We start from the raw sequence: 24103 nt of genomic DNA, 5'->3' as shown, positions 1-24103 counted from the left end.
TGCATGCAGTTGCGGGCTCCACATTATCGGAAGGAAGGTGAGGTTATAGAGAGTCCAGCACAGATTCACCCAACACTGCCTGGGATGAAGACATTTTGGAAAACTGATTTCATTAAGACAGAGACGATTTTGGAATGATTTGATAGAAGTGTTTAAAATTATGAACGGTTGAGTTCAGAGCAATTTCTGACTGTTTTCAGTGTCATTGGGTCTGCATCAAGGGGACATAGATAGAAAATGAAATGAAAGAGATTGGGACAGACCGAAGGAGACACCTATTTACACAGAGGGATGTGAGACTGGAGAATGTAACGTTGGGGTTGGTGATTGAAGCAGAGACTGTGCCATCATTGAAGAATAGGTTAGGTAGGTGGTTGTAGGAAAAGGGATTAAAAGGAATATCTGGTGTCGAGGATGAATTGTCAACATGGACTGGATGGGCTGAATGGCCTGTTTCTTCACTGTTTTTGAAGTATTTGAAACAGGAGGCAGGAAACAGGAACTGGGTTTGTTTTCAGGTCAGGAACCCGCCTCCAGTGGGAAACTGATTAAAGTACAGATTTTCATTGGGATGAGCCCTTAATTGATATGGAGATCTGTTCCCTGTCCAATTAGAGCCAGTGGGAGTGGGAATGGAGGCAGGTCAGGTGAAGTGTGGGGCTGGTCTAGACTCCCCACGGCAGCCATCACGGAGGCTGCTGGCTGTCCTGACTGAGGGATCTGTGGTTTGTGCCAAAACACCATAGGGAAGTGAGATGACACAGGGGAGCCGGAGGCCTGACACCCGGGGTAGGGAAGACCCTCGCTTCATAAATGTCAACCCGGATCTAATGTTGGAGGCTGTGATGTCTCTCGGACTTGAGTGAGGTTTAGCCAAGTTAAGTAGGATATGAGGCAAAAACAGAGAGACAGAGATTGCAGGCTTCTTCTTTATTCTGTTTTACTTTCACTTTCCCTTTGCAAATATGTGTGTTCTACAGCAGCCTCTAGAGTACATAATGCACAATGCAATTTCAAAACACTAGCTCAAAACACTACAACACTACAGAGGCCCTGAACGAGAGGAGGGAGGTCCTCTTCCCAGAGGATGGCAGGAGGAGGCCACCAGCTGAAACTGATGAGGCCTGGGGGCAGATTGCGGCCATCAGTGGCAGAAGCTAAATGAGAAAAACCTGGATTTAGAGACGGAAAAGGTTCAATGACTGCATACATTCTGGCAAGGGAACTGCGACCTCCGACCCCGACCGCAAACCCCGACCCCCAACCCCCAACTCCCAACCCCCGACCCCCAACCCCCAAGCCTCAGGACAGGTCTCAGGGTTTGGACCCTCCAGCAGACACAGCCCCTGAGAAGCCTCGGGCACAGCCTGTTCCTGAACATGGGAGCGGTGTGTGTCCAGGGCACTTACTGACCTCTCAGAATGGCTCACAGCCAGAGAGCTGCTGAGAACCTGGCACCATTGAGACATGCAGATCCGAATGGAAAGGAGCAGATGACATTGGACACAGAGGCCTTACCTCACTCTCTTCTCTCCTTGCAGGAGAAAGAGGTGCACAATGTCCAGGAGAGGGCCCAGATGGGAGGAGGGGTGCTGGCTGTCTACTTAATAACCCCAATAGAGCAGACAGCAGTGGAGAGAGCCAGGATAGTGGGAGAGGAGGCAGTCAGCCTGGCGAAATGGGAGCTTGTGGTGGACTTGGTGATTACAGAGGGCAATGTGGTTATTAAAGGATGTGCAGTGTACCCCATCCTGTTCGATAGCGTGTTGTGCCCTCAGTAACATTGCACTGCAGAGCCTTCTCCTCTGCTAGGCTAGCTTGCATCATCTCTTATATAATATATAGTCAGGCAAACCCCCAACCTGCCAAGACAGGCACACATGATTTCGCCACATGAACATTAAAACTTAAAATTGCAAGCTCCGGAGTGGCATAGTGGCCGATAGTGTTGGAACAATAGGGACCTAGTCGTTGCTTCCCCAATACACAGAAGAAGTGGTCAGACCAGTTTTGGTCACATGACTGACTGACTGTTGGAGGTTTTGAATTTGAACTTCCAACAGAGGTTTTGAACTGAGAAAGCCACGTGCTTCCGGTTGGAACAGAACCTCCTCTCCAGTCCTGCCTGCCTCCATCTATTTCCCACGGAACTGAATCTTGTGAAAACACATGAAACTCAAAAAGAGAAAAGTCTCCTAAGTGAACAAGGTTTAAGAAGAACACTGGACCTCGACGAACAGCAAAACTAGCTACAATCAAGTGAGCTTGAAGCACAGTAAACAAGAAACTCTTCTGATATTGCCTCAAACCCCTCTCTACTATATTTTACTCTCTTCTTTTCTGTCCCTATTTGCATGTGTGTATCGCGTGTGCATGCTGGCGTGGCACCATCATATATCTGTAGGTGTTAACCGTATTAGAGTTTAAGTTTTAATAAAATGTTATCTTTCTTCTTTAAACCTCAGAAAACCTGTGTGAATTGGTTTCTTTGTCTTATAATTGGAAAGCTGTGAACAAGGATTCACAAAGGGGGAGCTCAAAACACAGTGTGTTTAAAATTAAACTCTGTTACAATAAGACCAGATAAAGATAGTAACAGACCCCTAGACACCTTTCTCACCTGGTCGTAACATATAATAAAAACAGAAAGTCCTGGAACTATTCAGCAGGTCTGATAGCATCTGTGGAGAGAGAAGCAGAGTTAATGTTTCAGGTCTGTGATCTTTCATCAGATTTGCCTTATCTCTTCTTGTGTCTCCCACAGGTGCAGATGTCCAACCCATAGCAGCCTCTCCCCCTTCCTCCGCGGGCCCAGAGCAGCACAAAGAAGATGACGAAGCTCCGTCACACCTTATGAGTGCATCGTCCAGCAGTGCAGATACTCTCACCTTGGTGGGTCCTCCGTGTGTGCAGATAGGGTGGCACTGAGTGATGATCACAGCACTAGTGTACAGGATGAAGTGCCAGAGGCAGAGGGAGCTGTGGTCCACTCTCATTGGAGGAGGGAGGACTGATACAGCTCTGCTCAGCTGGGCACAGTGCAGGGCGTCAGGAGTCACTGGACAGGAGGCTCTCCCTAGATCAGCAGTGGGAGATGCACTTCCACATGTTGGCGTTCCTGAGGTAGTGCAGGGTCTTGGGCAGAGGCTGGAGGTGTCCATTCAGCTCACGTGCAACTGCAATGTCTCAGGGCTCTGAACACATGAGCTCTTTCATAGACAGAGTGGCCAACCTGCTGGAGTGCCATATGCAGCATCACTTCAAGTGCCTGCAGGAACTGGTGTTGGTGGCAGAGAACGTTGGAGGGGATGCCAGCTGTGCCCAAGCTGATGTGCTCTGCCAGGCATCTGGAGTGCCCAGCAAGGGTTGAGGATGTCCCAGAGGATGATGAGGGTGGCACCCCTCACACGGTGCCCTCATCATCCTCCGTCTCCTTGGCTCCTCTGACTGAGGGACCATCTGTGCAGCAGCGCCAAGTGACAGAGGCTGTCTCATCTATGATACAGGTGCGGCAGCCTCTAGGGATGCCCCCACGGGCACCTCCACAGCAAGATGACCGTCCCATGCATCTCAGCCGTAAGCCGAGATGAGTGAGCAAGCTGCCGCCACCTCCTCTGAGACCACAAGGGGAGCACAGTGTAGGAATGGCCGAGTGCAGAGGCCACTGCATTGCACAGAGCACTGAGTGGGTCACTGGAGTGTGTTCTTACTGTCTCTGTGCACTGTTTTCCTCTCTTTGCACTGTATAAATAATGACACTTCAGGCATCTGAGACTCCTTTAATTGCTGCCGTGACAGGAAACCTGGTGTGAGGTGGTGAAAGAGATAACAGGATCCTCCATGGTGAGAGCAAAGCCTGTGCTTTGTGCTTCCTTCACTGGCGGTCAGTGATTGGATGTTCCAGGTTGTGTTTTCCATGCTTGTGTTAGCACAGGTATCTCAAACTCCCTTCCATCCCACTCCCCTTAACCTGGGTCCGAGGGGCTCTGTCGAAGCGTTCCTGAATCAGGAGATCCCTCACATTCATGGTATCCTAACAAGCCCTTCACACCCTGAGCCGTGCCCGGCCACCTCATTGTGCAGCCGTTAGGCACCTCTCTGTCCAGTATCATCTCCCTTCACCTCCATTTCCTCCTCCTCCTGCTTTTCCCCTGATGGGTTGTCTCCTTCTAGGGCCTCACCATCCTCAAGGAGGGCCATGTTATGGAGAACACAGCAAATCACCAAGGCCTTTGCAGGAGGGTATTGGAGGGCTCCACCCAACTGGTCCGGAATCGCATCTTCAGAAGCACGATGGCTTGCTCAATGGCTGTCCCAGTGAGCAAGTGACATTGGTTATAGCATCTGTGCCTCTGTCTGGGGCTCCCGTAGACAGGTGAGTAGCCATGTCTTCAAGGGATATCCCTTGTTCCCTAGGATCCATCCATGCATTATGGGAGTTGGAGTGAAGATCTGAGGCAGCCTGGACTGGTGGAGGATGACGCTGCCAGGAAAGTGAGTGTACACATGGAGAAAGCTCTTGTTGTGGTCACATTCCAGCTGAGCATTCAGGAAGTGGAGGCCCTTCTATTGATGAATCTAATTGGATGTCCACTGGGTGCCTTGATGGCCACATGGATGCAATCGATGATGCCTTGCACCTGGAGGAATCCAGCGATGGCTGCGAAACTCAATGCCCATGTCCTTGCGAGGCTGCACCTCTCGTGAAATGAATGCACTGTCCAAGTCTGGCAAAGAGGGCATCAGTGACCTGCGAGATGTCACTAAGGTCCACAGCTGATCCTTGGAAGGAGGCGGAAATGAAGATATTCATGGCCACAGTGACTATGACGGCTACTGGAGCATGGTGAACAGTGCTGTGAGGTGTGACCTCTTTTGTGACGAGGGCACAGATTTCTGTGACCATCTGCCTGGAGAGTCGCAGTCTCCTGCGGCACTGGGTCTCGGTCATCTCCTGGTAGCTTTGTCTTTGATCCTGTGTCCTTTAGTCATAGAGAGATACAGCACCAAAATAGGCCCTTCGGCCCAACGAGTCCTCGCCGACCATCAACCACCCATTTATACTAATCCTACATTAATCCCATTTTTCCTCTCACGCACCCACCTTCCCTCAATTCTCCTACAACCCACCTACACTAGGTGCAATTTTTACAATGGCCAATTTACCTATCAACCCGCAAGTCTTTGGCATGTGGGAGGAAACCAGAGCACCCGGAGAAAACCCATGCGGTCACAGGGAGAACTTGCAAACTCCGCACAGGTAATACCCAGAACCGAACCTGGGTTGCTGGAGCTGTGAGGCTGCGGTGCTAGCCACTGCGCCACTCCTTTCAGCCCTCCTTTCCTCTTCCATGCCCTCCTGATGCCTGGCATTCTGCCCTTCCTATCGAGGGTGCTGCTCCTCATCATCACTGAGCCCAAAATCTGATAGTTTTGCCCCCATTGCCAGCTGGAGCCTTCCTTCTGGGCAGGTTGCTGCCCAATTGTCCATGGTAGCCTTGCCATGATGCCAAGGGAGTGCTGATCCCGTTTAATGCCCAAGTGCTGACTGCCTCCTCTCCCCACCACCCGCGCAGTGCCAAAGACACATCCTTACCAAATGCCGAATCCCCCGTTGTGCCGCTAACTCTCTTCTGGGCCTGCGCTAATTCCTTGGGGCAGCCATGACTGGCTCTCCACTCTGGACCTGCCATCTTTCAGCTGGTCAGCAACTGACAGTGCATGTAACCTGTGCATTCCCTTTAAAATTCCAGCCTCCACCTCTAACAAGCTCTTAACAAGCTGTTTCATTGACCTCAATTAGGAGGCAGATGGGCTTGCTGTCCTGCACTCTCCCTCACCCTGGTGAACATTGCTGGCACAGGAACAGCGTCTCAAAGCCTACACACTAACCAGTGCCAGTATTTATGGGGCTTTCCCCACCTTTGTTCCTGATCTCGGGGGTGGGGGGGGGGGGGGGCGGGGGGTTGAAAATTCAGCCCAGGGGTCTATTTGAGGCAGGTCCAGTCTCTGAATTTAACAGAATGGGCACCCAAAGCTGTCCCTTTGGTTCTCATCATCACCATCCCTGTTACTAGGTTGGAGCTGAGGATATTGCTCCCTATCTCTTACCAATTTCCTGTGTTCCCTCCTTTCATCCTTCTTCCTTCAGTCAATGCAATGGCCCAGTCCTTTCACTGCCCCTGTGTCTCATCCCCAGCTGTGAGAACCAATGAACAGCCAGTCCATTGGCTGTCATCCATGGCTCAGTGAGTAGCACTGACATCCCTCAGTCGCAAGGTTCAGGGGTCAAGCCCCCACTCCAGACACTTAAGCACATAATCCAAGCTGATACTTCAATGCAGTACTGAGGGAGTGCTGCACTGTTGGAGGTGCCATCTTTTCAATGAAATGTTAAACTGAGGCCCTGTCTGCCTTCTCAGGTGGATGTAAAAGGTCCCTAGACACCATTTCCAAGAAGAGTCGGGGAGTGTCCAGTGTCCTGGCCAATATTTATTTCTCAGCAATATCACAAAACAGATGATCTGGTCATTATCACAGTGCTGTCTGTGGGATTGTGTAAAATGGCTGCTGCATTTCCCTACATTATAACAGTGACTACACCTCAAAAAGTTCTTCATTGGCTGTAAAGCTCTTTGGGATGTGAAAGGTGCTATAGAAATGTAAGTCTTTCTTTTGATCAGATGAATTGGCCTACTTTCCTTTCCTGGACACGAATTGGGAAGGAGCTGATTTGGAAAGTTTCAGAACTGACAAGGTACATGTCACTACATCCTTCTGGATAGGGCCCACCTGGAGGAACTGATTTTTAGATTTTTTTTAAGATTTAGAGATACAGCACTGAAACAGGCCCTTCGGCCCACCGAGTCTGTGCTGACCATTAACCACTCTTTTATACTAATCCTACACTAATCCCATATTCAGCAATCCCATATTCCTACCACATCCTCACTCCCTATATTCCCCTACCACTTACCTATACTAGGGGCAATTTATAATGGCCAATTTACCTATCAACCTGCAAGTCTTTTTGGCTGTGGGAGGAAACCGGAGCACCCGGAGGAAACCCACACAGACACAGGGAGAACTTGCAAACTCCACACAGGCAGTACCCAGAATTGAACCCGGGTCACTGGAGCTGTGAGGCTGCGGTGCTAACCACTGCGCCACTGTGTTCAGTTCTGGGCCCCGCACCTCAGCAAGGAGACATTGGCCTTGGAGAGGGTACAGCATGGATTCACCAGAATGATACCGGGGCTGAAAGGGTTAAATTATCAGGATAGGCTGATGAAAGGTCACAGACCTGAAAGGTTAACTCTATTTCTGTCCGCACAGATGCTGCCTGACCTGCTGAGTATTTCCAGCACGCGCTGTTTTCATTGATAGACTAAGTTTGTATTTCCTTGAGTTTAGCAGATTAAGGGGTGATCTGATCCAGGTGTTTAAAATAATAAAGGAGTTGATAGGGTCGATAGAGAGAAACTATTTCCAGTGCAGAGTCCAGAACAAGGGGACAAAACATTAAAATTAAAGCCAGGCCATTCAGGTGTGATGTCGGGAAGCAGGTCTTCACACAAAAGGGAATGGAAATCTGGAAAACTCTCCCACAAAAAGCTGGGCGTGTTGGTGGAGGGATGGATTGGAGCTTTCAGAGCTGAGATCACTGGAATTTGGTTGGATAAAGGGTATCAAGGGATAAGAACGAAGATGGGGAAATGAAGTTGAAGTACAGATCAGCCATGATCTAACTGAATGAAGGAACAGGATGGAAGGGCTGAATAGCCTCATCCTGTTCCTATGCTGCAGCCCATTCACCATTAGAAACTGCCCAGAGGGAGACTGGTGGCTCACAACAGCAGGAACTGTGCACGTAGAAGCTGTAGATTTAACAGCCAACATGTCTAACCCAGGCTGATAGGATTTGAAGCAGAAGAGTTAAGTATAGGGAAGACCCTGAACAAATGTACAGGGCAGCCCCTTCCTGGAGAACTAGGTTAAGATCCACTCACGGAGAAACTAGTGACATTCAAGGTGAGGGAGAGCAAGAGAGCGTGTGTGAGGGAGAGTGGGAAGATGTGTGAGGAAGAGTGGGAAGGTGTGTGAGGACGAGTGGGAAGGTGTGTGAGGACGAGTGGGAAGGTGTGAGAGGGAGAGTGGGATGGTGTGAGAGGGAGAGTGGGAAGGTGTGACAGGAAGAGTGGGAAGGTGTGTGAGGGAGTGTGGGAACGTGTGTGTGAGGGAGAGTGGGAAGGTGTGTGTGAGGGAGAGTGGGAAGGTGTGTGAGAAAGAGTGGGAAGATGTGTGAGGGAGAGTGGGAAGATGTGTGAGGGAGAGTGGAAAGGTGTGTGAGGGAGAGTGGAAAGGTATGTGTGAGGGAGAGTGGAAAGGTGTGTGGGAAGGTGTGTGTGAGGGAGAGTGGGAAGATGTGTGAGGAAGAGTGGGAAGGTGTGTGAGGACGAGTGGGAAGGTGTGAGAGGGAGAGTGGGATGGTGTGAGAGGGAGAGTGGGAAGGTGTGAAAGGAAGAGTGGGAAGGTGTGTGAGGGAGTGTGGGAAGGTGTGTGTGAGGGAGAGTGGGAAGGTGTGTGTGAGGGAGAGTGGGAAGGTGTGTGTGAGGGAGAGTGGGAAGGTGTGTGAGAAAGAGTGGGAAGATGTGTGAGGGAGAGTGGGAAGATGTGTGAGGGAGAGTGGAAAGGTGTGTGAGGGAGAGTGGAAAGTTATGTGAGAAAGAGTGGGAAGGTGTGTGAGGGAGAGTGGGAAGGTATGTATGAGGGAGAGTGGGAAGGTGTGTGAGGGAGAGTGGGAAGGTGTGTGAGGGAGAGTGGAAAGGTGTGTGGGAAGGTGTGTGTGAGGGAGAGTGGGAAGATGTGTGAGGAAGAGTGGGAAGGTGTGTGAGGACGAGTGGGAAGGTGTGAGAGGGAGAGTGGGATGGTGTGAGAGGGAGAGTGGGAAGGTGTGAAAGGAAGAGTGGGAAGGTGTGTGAGGGAGTGTGGGAAGGTGTGTGTGAGGGAGAGTGGGAAGGTGTGTGTGAGGGAGAGTGGGAAGGTGTGTGAGAAAGAGTGGGAAGATGTGTGAGGGAGAGTGGGAAGATGTGTGAGGGAGAGTGGAAAGGTGTGTGAGGGAGAGTGGAAAGGTGTGTGAGAAAGAGTGGGAAGGTGTGTGAGGGAGAGTGGGAAGGTATGTATGAGGGAGAGTGGGAAGGTGTGTGAGGGAGAGTGGAAAGGTGTGTGGGAAGGTGTGTGTGAGGGAGAGTGGGAAGGTATGTGAGGGAGAGTGGAAAGGTGTGTGAGGGAGTGTGGGAAGGTGTTTGAGGGAGAGTGGGAAGGTGTGAAAGGAAGAGTGGGAAGGTGTGTGAGGGAGTGTGGGAAGGTGTGTGTGAGGGAGAGTGGGAAGGTGTGTGTGAGGGAGAGTGGGAAGGTGTGTGAGAAAGAGTGGGAAGATGTGTGAGGGAGAGTGGGAAGGTGTGTGAGGGAGAGTGGGAAGGTGTGTGAGGGAGAGTGGGAAGGTGTGTGTGAGGGAGAGTGGGAAGGTGTGTGAGGGAGAGTGGGAAGGTGTGTGTGAGGGAGAGTGGAAAGGTGTGTGAGGGAGAGTGGGAAGGTATGTGTGAGGGAGAGTGGGAAGGTGTGTGAGGGAGAGTGGGAAGGTATGTGTGAGGGAGAGTGGGAAGGTGTGTGAGGGAGAGTGGAAAGGTGTGTGGGAAGGTGTGTGTGAGGGAGAGTGGGAAGGTATGTGAGGGAGAGTGGGAAGGTATGTGAGGGAGAGTGGAAAGGTGTGTGAGGGAGTGTGGGAAGGTGTGTGAGGGAGAGTGGGAAGGTGTGTGAGGGAGAGTGGGAAGGTATGTGTGAGGGAGAGTGGGAAGGTATGTGTGAGGGAGAGTGGGAAGGTGTGTGAGGGAGAGTGGAAAGGTGTGTGGGAAGGTGTGTGTGAGGGAGAGTGGGAAGGTATGTGAGGGAGAGTGGAAAGGTGTGTGAGGGAGTGTGGGAAGGTGTGTGAGGGAGAGTGGGAAGGTGTGTGAGGGAGAGTGGGAAGGTGTGTGTGAGGGAGAGTGGGAAGGTGTGTGTGAGGGAGAGTGGGAAGGTGTGTGGGAAGGTGTGTGTGAGGGAGAGTGGGAAGGTGTGTGTGAGGGAGAGTGGGAAGGTGTGAAAGGAAGAGTGGGAAGGTGTGTGAGGGAGTGTGGGAAGGTGTGTGTGAGGGAGAGTGGGAAGGTGTGTGTGAGGGAGAGTGGGAAGGTGTGTGAGAAAGAGTGGGAAGATGTGTGAGGGAGAGTGGGAAGGTGTGTGAGGGAGAGTGGAAAGGTGTGTGAGGGAGAGTGGAAAGGTGTGTGAGGGAGAGTGGGAAGGTATGTGTGAGGGAGAGTGGGAAGGTGTGTGAGGGAGAGTGGAAAGGTGTGAAAGGGAGAGTGGGAACGTGTGAGAGGGAGAGTGGGAAGGTGTGTGTGAGGGAGAGTGGGAAGGTGTGTGAGAAAGAGTGGGAAGATGTGTGAGGGAGAGTGGGAAGGTGTGTGAGGGAGAGTGGGAAGGTGTGTGAGGGAGAGTGGGAAGGTGTGTGTGAGGGAGAGTGGGAAGGTGTGTGAGAAAGAGTGGGAAGATGTGTGAGGGAGAGTGGGAAGGTGTGTGAGGAAGAGTGGGAAGGTGTGTGAGGACGAGTGGGAAGGTGTGTGAGGACGAGTGGGAAGGTGTGAGAGGGAGAGTGGGATGGTGTGAGAGGGAGAGTGGGAAGGTGTGTGAGGGAGTGTGGGAAGGTGTGTGTGAGGGAGAGTGGGAAGGTGTGTGTGAGGGAGAGTGGGAAGGTGTGTGAGAAAGAGTGGGAAGATGTGTGAGGGAGAGTGGGAAGATGTGTGAGGGAGAGTGGAAAGGTGTGTGAGGGAGAGTGGAAAGGTGTGTGAGGGAGTGTGGGAAGGTGTGTGTGAGGGAGAGTGGGAAGGTGTGTGTGAGGGAGAGTGGGAAGGTGTGTGAGAAAGAGTGGGAAGATGTGTGAGGGAGAGTGGGAAGATGTGTGAGGGAGAGTGGAAAGGTGTGTGAGGGAGAGTGGGAAGGTGTGTGAGGGAGAGTGGAAAGGTGTGTGAGAAAGAGTGGGAAGGTGTGTGAGGGAGAGTGGGAAGATGTGTGAGGGAGAGTGGGAAGGTGTGTGAGGGAGAGTGGAAAGGTATGTATGAGGGAGAGTGGGAAGGTGTGTGAGGGAGAGTGGAAAGGTGTGTGAGAAAGAGTGGGAAGGTGTGTGAGGGAGAGTGGGAAGGTATGTATGAGGGAGAGTGGGAAGGTGTGTGAGGGAGAGTGGAAAGGTGTGTGGGAAGGTGTGTGTGAGGGAGAGTGGGAAGGTATGTGAGGGAGAGTGGAAAGGTGTGTGAGGGAGTGTGGGAAGGTGTTTGAGGGAGAGTGGGAAGGTGTGAAAGGAAGAGTGGGAAGGTGTGTGAGGGAGTGTGGGAAGGTGTGTGTGAGGGAGAGTGGGAAGGTGTGTGTGAGGGAGAGTGGGAAGGTGTGTGTGAGGGAGAGTGGGAAGGTGTGTGAGAAAGAGTGGGAAGATGTGTGAGGGAGAGTGGGAAGGTGTGTGAGGGAGAGTGGGAACGTGTGAGAGGGAGAGTGGGAAGGTGTGTGTGAGGGAGAGTGGGAAGGTGTGTGAGAAAGAGTGGGAAGATGTGTGAGGGAGAGTGGGAAGGTGTGTGAGGGAGAGTGGAAAGGTGTGTGAGGGAGAGTGGAAAGGTGTGTGAGGGAGAGTGGGAAGGTATGTGTGAGGGAGAGTGGGAAGGTGTGTGAGGGAGAGTGGAAAGGTGTGAAAGGGAGAGTGGGAACGTGTGAGAGGGAGAGTGGGAAGGTGTGTGTGAGGGAGAGTGGGAAGGTGTGTGAGAAAGAGTGGGAAGATGTGTGAGGGAGAGTGGGAAGGTGTGTGAGGGAGAGTGGGAAGGTGTGTGAGGGAGAGTGGGAAGGTGTGTGTGAGGGAGAGTGGGAAGGTGTGTGAGAAAGAGTGGGAAGATGTGTGAGGGAGAGTGGGAAGGTGTGTGAGGAAGAGTGGGAAGGTGTGTGAGGACGAGTGGGAAGGTGTGTGAGGACGAGTGGGAAGGTGTGAGAGGGAGAGTGGGATGGTGTGAGAGGGAGAGTGGGAAGGTGTGTGAGGGAGTGTGGGAAGGTGTGTGTGAGGGAGAGTGGGAAGGTGTGTGTGAGGGAGAGTGGGAAGGTGTGTGAGAAAGAGTGGGAAGATGTGTGAGGGAGAGTGGGAAGATGTGTGAGGGAGAGTGGAAAGGTGTGTGAGGGAGAGTGGAAAGGTGTGTGAGGGAGTGTGGGAAGGTGTGTGTGAGGGAGAGTGGGAAGGTGTGTGTGAGGGAGAGTGGGAAGGTGTGTGAGAAAGAGTGGGAAGATGTGTGAGGGAGAGTGGGAAGATGTGTGAGGGAGAGTGGAAAGGTGTGTGAGGGAGAGTGGGAAGGTGTGTGAGGGAGAGTGGAAAGGTGTGTGAGAAAGAGTGGGAAGGTGTGTGAGGGAGAGTGGGAAGATGTGTGAGGGAGAGTGGGAAGGTGTGTGAGGGAGAGTGGAAAGGTATGTATGAGGGAGAGTGGGAAGGTGTGTGAGGGAGAGTGGAAAGGTGTGTGAGAAAGAGTGGGAAGGTGTGTGAGGGAGAGTGGGAAGGTATGTATGAGGGAGAGTGGGAAGGTGTGTGAGGGAGAGTGGAAAGGTGTGTGGGAAGGTGTGTGTGAGGGAGAGTGGGAAGGTATGTGAGGGAGAGTGGAAAGGTGTGTGAGGGAGTGTGGGAAGGTGTTTGAGGGAGAGTGGGAAGGTGTGAAAGGAAGAGTGGGAAGGTGTGTGAGGGAGTGTGGGAAGGTGTGTGTGAGGGAGAGTGGGAAGGTGTGTGTGAGGGAGAGTGGGAAGGTGTGTGTGAGGGAGAGTGGGAAGGTGTGTGAGAAAGAGTGGGAAGATGTGTGAGGGAGAGTGGGAAGGTGTGTGAGGGAGAGTGGGAACGTGTGAGAGGGAGAGTGGGAAGGTGTGTGTGAGGGAAAGTGGGAAGGTGTGTGAGAAAGAGTGGGAAGATGTGTGAGGGAGAGTGGGAAGGTGTGTGAGGGAGAGTGGGAAGGTGTGTGAGGGAGAGTGGGAAGGTGTGTGTGAGGGAGAGTGGGAAGGTGTGTGAGAAAGAGTGGGAAGATGTGTGAGGGAGAGTGGGAAGGTGTGTGAGGGAGAGTGGAAAGGTGTGTGAGGGAGAGTGGAAAGGTGTGTGGGAAGGTGTGTGTGAGGGAGAGTGGGAAGGTGTGTGAGGAAGAGTGGGAAGGTGTTTGAGGGAGAGTGGGAAGGTGTGAAAGGAAGAGTGGGAAGGTGTGTGAGGGAGAGTGGGAAGGTGTGTGTGAGGGAGAGTGGGAAGGTGTGTGAGAAAGAGTGGGAAGATGTGTGAGGGAGTGTGGGAAGGTTTGTGAGGGAGTGTGGGAAGGTGTGTGAGGGAGAGTGGAAAGGTGTGTGAGGGAGAGTGGAAAGGTGTGTGGGAAGGTGTGTGTGAGGGAGAGTGGGAAGGTATGTGAGGGAGAGTGGAAAGGTATGTGAGGGAGTGTGGGAAGGTTTGTGAGGGAGTGTGGGAAGGTGTGTGAAGGAGAGTGGAAAGGTGTGTGAGGAAGTGTGGGAAGGTTTGTGAGGGAGTGTGGGAAGGTGTGTGAGGGAGAGTGGAAAGGTGTGTGAGGAAGTGTGAGAAGGTGTGTGTGAGGGAGAGTGGGAACGTGTGTGAGGGAGAGTGGAAAGGTGTGTGAGGGAGTGGTCCTAAAGGAAGAGTGCTAAATTGGGGGAAGGCCAACTATACCAAAATTCGGCAGGAGCTGGGGAATGTAGATTGGGAGCAGCTCTTTGAAGGTAAATCCACATTTGATATGTGGGAGGCTTTTAACGAGAGGTTGATTAGCGTGCAGGAGAGACATGTTCCTGTGAAAATGAGGGATAGAAATGGCAAGATTAGGGAACCATGGATGACAGGTGAAATTGTGAGACTAGCTAAGAGGAAAAAGGAAGCATACATAAGGTCTAGGCGGCTGAAGAAAGACGAAGCTTTGGAAGAATATCGGGAATGTAGGACCAATCTGAAACGAGGAATTAAGAGGGCTAAAAGGGGTTATGAAATATCTTTAGCAAACAGGGTGAAGGAAAATTCATTTAAAAAGAGCAAGAGGGTAACTAGAGAAAGGATTGGCCCACTCAAGGACAAAGGAGGAAAGTTATGCGTGGAGTCAGAGAAAATGGGTGAGATTTTAAAGGAGTGCTTTGCATCGGTATTCACCGAGGAGAGGGACATGACGGATGTTGAGGTTTGGGACAGATGTTTGATTACTCTCGGTCAAGTCGGCATAAGGAGGGAGGAAGTGTTGAGTATTCTAAAAGGCATTAAGGTGGACAAGTCCCCAGGTCCGGATGGGATCTATCCCAGGTTCCTGAGGGAAGCGAGAGAGGAAATAGCTGGGGCCTTAACAGATATCTTTGCAGCATCCTTAAACACGGGTGAGGTCCCGGAGGACTGGAGAATTGCTAATGTTGTCCCCTTGTTTAAGAAGGGTAGCAGGGATAATCCAGGTAATTATAGACCGGTGAGCCTGACGTCAGTGGTAGGGAAGCTGCTGGAGAAGATACTGAGGGATAGGATCTATTCCCATTTGGAAGAAAATGAGCTTATCAGTGATAGGCAACATGGTTTTGAGCAGGGAAGGTCATGTTTTACCAACTTAATAGAATTCTTTGAGGAAGTGACAAAGTTGATTGATGAGGGAAGGGCTGTAGATGTCATATACATGGACTTCAGTAAGGCGTTTGATAAGGTTCCCCATGGTAGGCTGATGGAGAAAGTGAAGTCACATGGGATCCAGGGTGTACTAGCTAGATGGATAAAGAACTGGCTGGGCAACAGGAGACAGAGAGTAGTAGTGGAAGGGAGTTTCTCAAAATGGAGACATGTGACCAGTGGTGTTCCACAGGGATTCCGTGCTGGGACCACTGTTGTTTGTGATATACATAAATGATTTGGAGGAAAGTATAGGTGGTCTGATTAGCAAGTTTGCAGACGACACTAAGATTGGTGGAGTAGCAGATAGTGAAGGGGACTGTCAGAGAATACAGCAGAATATAGATAGATTGGAGAGTTGGGCAGAGAAATGGCAGATGGAGTTCAATCAGGGTAAATGCGAGGTGATGCATTTTGGAAGATCCAATTCAAGAGTGAACTATACAGTAAATGGAAAAGTCCTGGGGAAAATTGATGTACAGAGAGATTTGGGTGTTCAGGTCCATTGTTCCCTGAAGGTGGCAACGCAGGTCAATAGAGTGGTCAAGAAGGCATACGGCATGCTTTCCTTCATCGGACGGGGTATCGAGTACAAGAGTTGGCAGGTCATGTGACAGTTGTATAAGACTTTGGTTTGGCCACATTTGGAATACTGCGTGCAGTTCTGGTCGCCACATTACCAAAACGATGTGGAGAGGGTGCAGAGGAGGTTCACCAGGATGTTGCCTGGTATGGAGGGCGCGAGCTCTGAAGAGAGGTTGAGTAGATTAGGATTATTTTCATTAGAAAGACGGAGGTTGAGGGGGGACCTGATTGAGGTGTACAAAATCATGAGAGGTATAGACAGGGTGGATAGCAAGAAGCTTTTTCCCAGAGTGGGGGATTCAATTACGAGGGGTCACGAGTTCAAAGTGAGAGGGGAAAAGTTTAGGGGGGATATGCGTGGAAAGTTCTTTACGCAGAGGGTGGTGGGTGCCTGGAATGCGTTGCCAGCGGAGGTGGCAGACGCGGGCACGATAGTGTCTTTTAAGATGTATCTAGACAGATACATGAATGGGCAGGAAGCAAAGGGATACAGACCCTTAGAAAATAGGCGACATGTTTAGCTAGAGGATCTGGATCGACGCAGGCTTGGAGGGCCGAAGGGCCTGTTCCTGTGCTGTAATTTTCTTTGTTCTTTGAGTGTGGGAAGGTTTGTGAGGGAGTGTGGGAAGGTGTATGTGAGGGAGAGTGGGTGAGTGTGTGACAGAAGCAGACAGGTTTGGAATAGTGCACTTGGTGAGGCTCTGGTCGGCCTGTATCCTGACAGACAGGCTCGGGGTTAGGGAGTCAGGGGTGAGGGTCTGGTTGGCCGGTACCCTGACAGACAGGCTCGGGGTTAGGGAGTCAGGGGTGAGGGTCTGGTAGGCCTGTATCTGACAGACAGGCTCGGGGTGAGGGAGTCAGAGGTGAGGGTCTGGTTGGCCTGTACCCTGACAGACAGGCTCAGGGTTAGGGAGTCAGGGGTGAGGGTCTGGTTGGCCTGTACCCTGACAGACAGGCTCGGGGTTAGGGAATCAGGGGTGAGGGTCTGGTAGGCCTGTATCCTGACAGACAGGCTCGGGGTTAGGGAGTCAGAGGTGAGGGTCTGGTAGGCCTGTATCCTGACAGACAGGCTCGGGGTGAGGGTCTGGTCGACCTGTATCTGACAGACAGGCTCGGGGTGAGGGAGTCAGAGGTGAGGGTCTGGTTGGCCTGTACCCTGACAGACAGGCTCAGGGTTAGGGAGTCAGGGGTGAGGGTCTGGTTGGCCTGTACCCTGACAGACAGGCTCGGGGTGAGGGTCTGGTCGACCTGTATCTGACAGACAGGCTCGGGGTGAGGGAGTCAGAGGTGAGGGTCTGGTAGGCCTGTATCCTGACAGACTGGCTCAGGATGTTCTGGGGTAGTGTGCAGAACAGGGATCGGGGTTCGAGTAAAGGTCTGTCTGTGGCTGTGATAGTTTCTGTTCTTTGCCATATTTGTAGAATTTGTTCGGCACATTCCTCAGCTCTGACTCCCTGCTGCTGTTCTCCAAAACAAATACTTGTGCTGAATGGCGAAACCTGTCTGATTGCTCTCACTGATGTCTACAAACCCTCCAATGACAGCTCGCTGCCTAATTTGAGAAACATCAAGAAGTTGAGTCAAGCAGACTGTTTCTTTACACCAGTTGTGGAGAGAAGGGGCCGGAATTACTCAACCAGCTTTTCATAATCAGCACAGACACATAGAGGGACAGAGCGAGAGAGAGAGAGAAAGACAGAGAGAGAGAGGTAGAAAGAAAGAGGCAGAGAGAGACATACAGACAGCGAGAGAAAGAGAAACAGAGATAGAGAGAGAGAGAGAGAGAGACAGAGAGAGAGACAGAGGGAGAGTCAGAGAAAGAGAGAGAGAACATGAGAGACAGAAACAGAGAGAAAGACAGACAGAAACTGAGAGACAGAGACAAACAGAGACACAGATAGAGTGACAGTGAGAGAGGAAGAGACAAAGAGAATGACAGAGGGAGGGAGACAGACAGTAAGACAGAGAGAGCGACAGAGGGAGAGTCAGATAAAGAGACAGAAACAGAGAGAGACAGAGACACAGATAGAGTGACAGAGCGAGAGAGGGAGAGACAAAGATAGCGACAGAGGGAGGGAGACAGACAGTAAGAGAGAGAGACAGACAGGAAGAAACAGAGAGAGAGAGACAGAGAGAGAGATAGAAAGACAGAGAGGGAGAGAGAGACATAGAGAGACAAACAGAGAGAGACACTGAGAGAAAGACAGAAAAGATAGAGAATGGAAGACAGAGTGAGAGACACAGAGAGACAGACAGACAGACAGAGATAGACAAATGGAGAGAGAGGTGGAAAGACAAATGGACAGACAAAAACAATGAGACACGGGGAGAGACAGAGAGACAGACACATAAAGAGAGAACTGTGATAAATGGAACGAGTTTTAAAGCTCAGTTTGGGTTCCGCCAGGGCCACTCAGCTCCAGACCTAATTAGAGCCTTGGTTCAAACAGGGACAAAAGAGCTGAACTCCAGAGGTGAGGTGAGAGTGACTGCCCTTGACATCAAGGCAGCATTTGATCGAGTATGGCATCAAGGAGCCCGAGAAAAACGGAGGTCAATGGGAATTGGGGGTGGGGGGGTGGGTGGGGGGGGACAGGAATCTCTGCTGGTTGGAGTCATACCTCGCACAAAGGAAGATGGTTGTGGTTGTTGGAAGTCAATCATCTCAGTCCCAGGACATCACTGCAGGAGTTCCTCAGGAGTTCCAACCATCTTCAGCTGCTTCATCAATGACCTTCCTTCAATCATAAGGTCAGAAGTGGGATATTCACTGATGATTGCACAATGTTAAGCTCCTCAGATACTGAAGCAATCCGTGTCCATATACAGCAAGACTTGGACAACATCCAGCCTTGGGCTGATAAGTGGCAAGTAACAAGTGCCAGCCAATAACCATTTCAACAAGAGAGAATCCAACTATCTCCCCTTCACATCCAATGGCATTACGATTGCTGAAACCCCTCTATCAACATCCTGGGGGTTACCATTGACCGGAAACTGAACAGGACCAGCCACATAAATACTGTGGCTACAAGAGCAGGTCAGAGACTGGGAATTCTTCAGCAAGTAACTCACCTCCTGACTCCCAAAGCCTGTCCACCATCTCCAAGGCACAAGTCAGGAATGTGATGGAATACTATATATAAATAACTTGGATCTTGGAATACAGAGTACAATCTCAAAATTTGTGGATGACACCAAACTTCGAGTAATGGCAAACAGTGCGGATGATATGAACTGCCTGATGGAATTTAATACTGACAAGTATGAAGTGATACATTTTGGCAGAAGGAATAGGGCGAGGCAATATATACTTAGTAGTACAGTTCTAAAGAGTGTGCAGGGATAGAGGGACCTGGGGGTTCATGTGCTTCGATCTTAGAAGGCAGCAGGACATATTGAGAGAGTGGTTAGTAAAGCAGATAGGATCTTGGGCTTCATAAATAGAGGCATTGAGTACAAAATTTGAGAAGTTATGCTTTACATCCAGTTCTGGTCACCACACTTTAAGTAGGATGTGAGGGTCCTTGAGGGGGTGCAGAGGAGATTTACCAGAATGGTTCCAGGGATGGTGGATTTTATCTACAAAGCTATGTTGGAAAAGGTGGGTTTGTTCTCCTTAGAACAAAGGAGATTGAGGGGAGATTTAATAGACGTGTACAAGATTATGACAGGCTTAGATAAGTTAGACAGGGAAAAACTTTTCTCATTAACTAATAGTACTCAGACTAGGGGACACTGATTGAAAGTTTTGGGCAAAAGATGCAGGAGGAATATGAGGAAGCAATTTTTCACACAGCAGGTGGTAATGACCTGGAACTCGCTGCCTTCAAGGCTGGTGGAAGTGGAGATGATCGTTGACTGAAAGAGGAAGTTAGATGGTCACCTGAGAGAAAGAGACTTGCAGGGATACTGGAATCAAGCCAGCATGTGGGATTGAATACATCCCTCCGTGGAGAGTCGGCATGGACTCAATGGGCTGAATGGCCTCCTTCTATGTCCTAAATGACCCTATGATTCTTAAATTGCCTGGATGGGTGCAGCTCCAACAACACTGAAGAAGCTCAACACCATCCAGGACAAAGCAGCTCACCTCATTGGCACCCCATCCACAAACATTCACTCCATCCACCACTGACACACCGTGGCAGCAGTGTGTACCACTGCAGCACCTTCCAAACCCGCGACCTCTACCGCCTAGAAGGACAAGGGCAGCAGATGCATGGGAACACCACCACCTGCAAGTTCCCCTCCAAGTCACACACCATCCTGACTTGGAACTATATCGCCGTTCCTTCACTGTCGCTGGATCAAAATCCTGGAACTCCCTTCCTAACAGCACTGTGCGTGTACCTACCCCACATGGACTGCAGCGGTTCAAGAAAGCAACTCACCACCACCTTCTCAAGGGCAATTAGCAATGGGCAATAAATGCTGGCCTGGCCAGCACCATCCACATCCCATGAACGAATAAAAGAAAACAATGGGACTCTGAGACAGATGGGGAGAGAGAGGGTAACAAACAGACAGAGGTACAGAGAGAGAGAGTCAGACAGAGAGAGAGGGTAACAGACAGAGAGTGAGAGAGACAGACAGGGAGAGAGAGAGTGACAGAACAAGAGACAGACAGAGATGGGGAGAGAGACAGACAGAGAGAGGGACAGACAGAGTGGCGAGGGATGGGGGGAGAGACAGACAGATCCTGTTCCAGGCCTCCTCCTTACCTGAGGGGAAACCTGTGCTGGATGTTTGCCATGTTTTCTAATTCTGCTGCTCTGCCAGTTGCACTTGAAGCTACAGGAATTGGTCATGATTGTCTAAACATTAACTCTTTGCAGTTGACGTTCCCAATTCCTGGAGTGAATATATATACTAACATGGGACTGAGTCCCAGTGATGAAGCCGGGCAATCTTGCTGAGTCCAGGTTCATACCCCAGCCCTGGTCTCGACACACTTTCACTACCCTCACCATGAGCCTGTAAGAAACGCTCAGTGATGGAATCCCCTCGAACCCAATAGCCTGACTCGCAGAGCCTGACTGGACTGGACTGGACTGGACTGGACTGGAGTGGGCCATGCCGGGGTGAGGGCTGTTTGATACCAAGGATGAAGCTATCTGAAGCCCATAAAATTTGTCCCCATTGGTTAATGGGGAGTGGATTGTGGGCAGACCTTGTAATGATGCTCTCCATTGTCCTGACCACATTTACCCCCCCCTTTAACATTGGTGTCCTTCATTGTCCTGACCACATTTACTACCCCTTTAACATTGGTGCTCTTCATTGTCCTGACCACGTTTACCCCCCACTTTAACACTGGTGCTCTCCATTGCCCTGACCACGTTTACCCCCCCTTTAACATTGATACCCTCCATTGTCCTGACCACATTTTTTACCCCCCCTTTAACATTGGTGCTCTCCATTTTCCTGACCACATTTACCAGATCCCCCCCCTCCCCCCTCCCCACCCCCCACCTTGACCCTATAAGAGGGGCAACAGGTTTCAGTGATAATCTACTGCACTGGTTGAGAAAGGGCTGGAAGGCAGTAGAGAGGAAGTAGTCCTGGATAGGTGTTTCACAGGTATCAGTGTTGGGTCATTGCTCTTCACTATTTTTGTTAAGGATCTAGATGTTGGCAACATGTTCTGCCAGTTTGCAGATGATACTAAGGTTCGTGTGAGTATCAGGACTGTAAAGGATGCTTGAATACTCCAAACTGATGCAGATGTGTTGGGAGATTGGGCCTGTGACTGGCAAATGCTGTTGACCTTGAAAAGATGCAGTGTTATGCATGCGGGCAGTGTGAATGTGGTATATACATACACCTTTCAGGAAAAAGCACGAAAGCAGGTGGAAAGACCCGGGGTGATCTAGTGCATAGATCTCTAAAGATTCATGTACAGTGAAGCAATAGCTGCAGCAATTAGCAAGTTAGGGCCCAATTGACTATAACACAAAGCATATCACTTTCTACAAAGTCTCAGTCAGAATACTGCAGCCAGTTTTGGTCCTGTCACAGGGTGGGTGATACTTAGCCTTTGGAAAGTGGATGGAGGAGGGCCAATAGATTAATTCCCAGCTTGAAGCATCTTAGTTACCCAGATAGACTCAAGGAGTCGCTCTACCCCTTACAGAAGTGTATACTTAGTGGTGATCTGATCGATGTTATTCAGGTAATGAAGGAAGTCGATTGTATTGCTGAAAATAAGAACAAAGAACAGTACAGCACAGGAACAGGCCATTCGGCCCTCCAAGCCTGCGTCGATCCTGATGCCTGTCTAAACTAAAACCTTCTGCACTTCCGGGGACCGTATCCCTCTATTCCCATCCTATTCATGTATTTGTCAAGATGCCTCTTAAATGTCGCTATCGTACCTGCTTCCACCACCTCCCCCAGCAGCAAGTTCCAGGCACTCACCACCCTCTGTGTAAAGAACCTGCCTCGCACATCCCCTTTAAACTTTGCCCCTCGCACCTTAAACCTATGTCCCCTAGTAACTGACTCTTCCACCCTGGGAAAAAGCTTCTGACTATCCACTCTGTCCATGCCACTCATAACTTTGTAAACCTCTATCATGTCGCCCCTCTACCTCCGTTGTTCCAGTGTAAACAATCTGAGTTTATCCAACCTCTCCTCATAGCTAATACCCTCCAGACCAGGCAACATCCTGGTAAACCTCTTCTGTACCCTCTCCAAAGCCTCCACATCCTTCTGGTAGTGTGGCGACCAGAATTGCACGCAATATTCTAAGTGTGGCCTAACTAAGGTTCTGTGCAGCTGCAGCATGACTTGCCAATTTTGCCAAATAGAGACATGTTCTCGAAGCTTTTTGTCTTGCACTCATCAGGACAACCCGCAAGAATACCAATGTGAGGGAAAACAATAACTTTATACTGGAAAAGCAGAGAGTGCTGATTGGTTGGCAAGTCAACTCTGATTGGTAGAGGCATTGCCATGGAAAATCCACCAGTTTATGCTGACTGGCAGTTAACTGCCAAGCTTTGTTTGAAATTTAAACCAGGCAGCTTGACTCTGATTCATCAAGTAATTGCCCTGAAGAATGAACCAGCAAATGGCTGTCACTTATTTTGTTTAGTTGAAACAGGTGCAATGTGCGTACATGTTCTTTCTGTCTGCAAAGAACAGGGTCCTGTGTATTAATATATGTAGCTTCCAGTATGTGCAAATATGTCACACTGCAAGCTCTACTGACAATCTTAAATTGGTTGTCAACATAATTCTTACACACTGAGCATTATTTAGCAAATGTTGGCCGATCATGAAATCACATCTAATGTTGAACACTGTGTTTTGAGTTTTGCAAGCACAGGCTGGTTGGGTACGGCCTGTACCTTGCCCATTGTGAACAGTGGAAGGGACATGTTGTTTGATATGGTCCACCAGTCTTTGGGATGTACGGCCTATATACCTAGCATTACACTGGCATTGAAATTCATATATCACATTACTCATTTGTGTGATAGGCAGCACGTCTTTTTGGCATTTGCGCGTACTGGAAGCTACATATATTAATAGACAGGGCCCTGTCTCTCTCTCCTGTATCACTCTGCCCTTCCTCTGTGCTGTCTCTTCTCCCTCTCTCTCTCTCTCTGCTATCTCTCCCTGTCTCGCTGTCTTTGCTCTCTCTCTGCTGCCTGTCTTGCTCTCTGCTCTCTCTGTTTCTCTCCTGTCTCTTCCTCTCTCTCTCTCTTTGCTGTCGGTCTGTCTGTCTGTCTCTCTCTGCTCTCTCTCTCTCTGTTTCTCTCTTGTCTCTCTCGCTCTCTTTGCTGTCAGTCTGTCTGTCTGTCTCTCTGCTGCTTGTCTCTCTCTCTCTTTGCTGTCGGTCTGTCTGTCTGTCTCTCTCTGCTGCTAGTCTCTCTCTCTCTGCTGTCTCTCTGTTTCTCTGCTGTCTCTTCCTCTCTCTCTCTCTTTGCTGTCGGTCTGTCTGTCTGTCTCTCTCTGCTGCTAGTCTCTCTCTCTCTGCTGTCTCTCTGTTTCTCTGCTGTCTCTTCTTCTCTCTCTCTCTTTGCTGTCGGTCTGTCTGTCTCTCTCTGCTGTCTCTCCGTTTCTCTGCTCTCTATCTCTCTCTTTGCTGTCGGTCTGTCTCTCTCTCTCTGCTGCTTGTCTCTGCTGTCTCTCTCTCTCTGCTGTCTCTTCCTCTCTCTCTTTGCTGTCGGTCTGTCTGTCTCTCTCTCTGCTGCTTATCTCTCTCTCTCTGCTGTCTCTCTCGCTCTCTGCTGTCTGTTCCTCTCTCTCTCTCTTTGCTGTCGGTCTGTCTGTCTCTCTCTCTCTGCTTGTCTCTCTCTGCTGTCTGTCTGTCTCTCTCTCTCTCTCTCTCTCTGCTGTCTCTCTCTCTCTCTCTTTGCTGTCGGTCTGTCTGTCTCTCTCTCTGCTGCTTGTCTCTCTCTCTCTGCTGTCTCTCTCGCTCTCTCTGCTGTCTCTCTGTTTCTCTGCTGTCTCTCTATTTGCTGTTTCTGTCCCTCTTGTTACTCTTTCTAGCTCACTCTCTCCTCCTGCCAGAATTTTCTCCGAGGTGTAGCAGGCTGCAACATTGGACCTCCCCTTATCCATGCTCCACGCCCCCAACTTGCACCTCAAACCTTGAACAAGCTGTGAAAGAGGGGGATTGTTCAATTTACTTGGATGATTGGCCACATATTGAACAAGTGTGTGATACTCACTCAGAAGCTTTCATTTCCACACAGACCCTGAGCCCTGTCCTGCCAGGAGCTGAATTCCAGAACACTGCAGTCATTTCAGCAGCTTGAGCATTCTGGTTCATAT

General features: G+C 50.4%; 1 protein-coding gene and 1 long non-coding RNA gene across 2 annotated transcripts in view; one reads left to right on the top strand and one right to left on the bottom strand.

The window, feature by feature from the left end:
- The window catches only part of LOC137373148 (uncharacterized protein KIAA0040 homolog), a 117596-nt gene that overhangs the window by 79714 nt on the left and 13779 nt on the right, over positions 1-24103 (top strand). The gene's annotated exons all lie outside the window — the stretch shown is intronic.
- Positions 938-24086, bottom strand: LOC137372608 (uncharacterized). The gene is made up of 3 exons (XR_010975462.1): positions 24001-24086; positions 2621-2681; positions 938-1157 (listed from the first exon to the last, which is right to left on the bottom strand). It is a non-coding gene; the product is annotated as an uncharacterized lncRNA (long non-coding RNA).

The sequence above is a fragment of the Heterodontus francisci genome, chromosome 8 (assembly GCF_036365525.1).
Source record: "Heterodontus francisci isolate sHetFra1 chromosome 8, sHetFra1.hap1, whole genome shotgun sequence".
Taxonomy (NCBI): domain Eukaryota; kingdom Metazoa; phylum Chordata; class Chondrichthyes; order Heterodontiformes; family Heterodontidae; genus Heterodontus; species Heterodontus francisci.
Note: the sequence above shows the minus strand (reverse complement) of the source record. Positions and strands in the feature narration are given on the sequence as shown.